Raw genomic sequence first — 1,752 nt, 5'->3', positions numbered from 1 at the left:
TGGAGTCAGTGCAGTGTTGGATTGGGATTCCGTTCTTTGTTATGTACCTCATTGCTGTTACTGGAAATTTCCTCATCCTGGCTATAATCAAATATGAAAACAGCCTCCATAAACCCATGTACATATTTTTGGCCATGTTAGGGGCAACAGACATTGCACTCAGCACCTGTATTCTTCCCAAAATGTTAGGTATCTTCTGGTTTCATTTGCCAGAGATTTATTTTGAAGCCTGTCTGCTGCAAATGTGGCTTATTCACTCATTTCAGGCAATTGAATCCGGTGTCTTACTGGCAATGGCCTTGGACCACTATGTGGCCATCTGTTATCCATTGAGACATGCTACCATCTTCTCACAACAACTTTTGATTCATATTGGACTTGGGGTGACACTGAGAGGTAGCATTCTTATACTACCATCCATACTGCTTATCAAATGCCGCCTTAAACTCTATAGAACTACAGTCATCTCCACTCCTACTGTGAGCACATGGCTCTTGTAAAACTGGCTACTGAAGATATCCGAGTCAACAAGATATATGGCCTGTTTGTTGCCTTCACCATCCTAGGGTTTGACATCATCTGTATCACCTTGTCTTATGTTTGGATCTTCATTGCTGTCTTTCAACTGTCCCAGAAGGAGGCACGACTCAAGGCCTTCAATACATGCATTGCCCACATTTGTGTCTTCCTTCAGTTCTACCTTCTTGCCTTCTTCTCTTTCTTCACACACAGATTTGGTTCTCATATTCCCGCATATGTTCATATCCTTTTGTCAAATCTTTACTTATTAGCCCCACCATTTCTTAACCCTATAGTGTATGGGGTAAAGACCAAAGAAATTCGTGACCGTGTCCTGAAAATGTTATTCTCTGAGAAAACATCTTGATAATCAGTGGGTCCCTCTGAGAAAGAATGAAAAAAGAAATTGTAAGTAATAATCTAAATATGGTGATGAGGTGTATCTTCCTAAAATGTGTGCTTCCATGAAAAATCCTTTAAACCAAATCTCAGAGGCTTTTCATTCAAGAAGATGCCCAACAAGGCATTAAATACCCAATATCTTTGATTGGCTACCCTTATAAAAACAAAAGTCTCTTACGATGAAATAGTCTTCAATTTTGGCTTACCCTTTTATAGCTGTTGCTCCTCCACAGTTCTACTAGCTGCATATTGAAAATAATTTGTTGACAAAATAATGTGGGGGGAGAACATTTAGTAGAAAATACAAGTGTGGTAAGTACTTACAATTTCATTTTTGCGTACTTGATTAGAAAATATATAATATATATATTTTTAATTTTGATTTGGGTGAAAGTTTACTGTGCAAATTCACATTCCGTACAGCAGTTCACACACACATTGTCTCATGACATTGACAATTTACCTCAATGAAATAGCTCCCCTCCCAATAATTAAATAATACAGCCAGTACTGCAACAAAATTCCCTCCCTTTTTCTTTTCCAAATATAATTCACATGCATAAAATTGAAAATAAATTCTATAAAACAAACATCAATGTAACCACCCTGAGGGGAAAAAATTAATTAGAGTTAACATTCAAAACTAGGAGTCCTTGAGTGGTTCATGCAGATAAGACTCTGCCACTAACCCAAAGATTAAAGATTTAAACCAACCCTGAGGCACCTTGGAAGGAACACCTGACAATTTACTTTTGAAAATCATAGCCTTGAAAATTATGGGGCCAAGTTCTACTCTGACAGATAAGAGATAACCATGAGTTGGAGATGACT

The 1,752-nt window shown here is 37.7% G+C and overlaps 1 pseudogene; it reads left to right on the top strand.

Annotated features, from left to right (window-relative positions):
* Positions 1–886, top strand: part of LOC122152066 — a 13,812-nt pseudogene extending 12,926 nt beyond the window's left edge.
* The last annotated feature ends 866 nt before the right edge of the window (positions 887–1,752 follow it).

Source organism: Orycteropus afer, unplaced genomic scaffold, assembly GCF_000298275.1.
Source record: "Orycteropus afer afer isolate SDZICR_OR568_19922 unplaced genomic scaffold, OryAfe1.0 scaffold01361, whole genome shotgun sequence".
In the NCBI taxonomy this organism is placed as follows: domain Eukaryota; kingdom Metazoa; phylum Chordata; class Mammalia; order Tubulidentata; family Orycteropodidae; genus Orycteropus; species Orycteropus afer.
The sequence above is the reverse complement of the archived record's forward strand: the minus strand, read 5'-3'. Positions and strand labels throughout refer to the sequence as shown.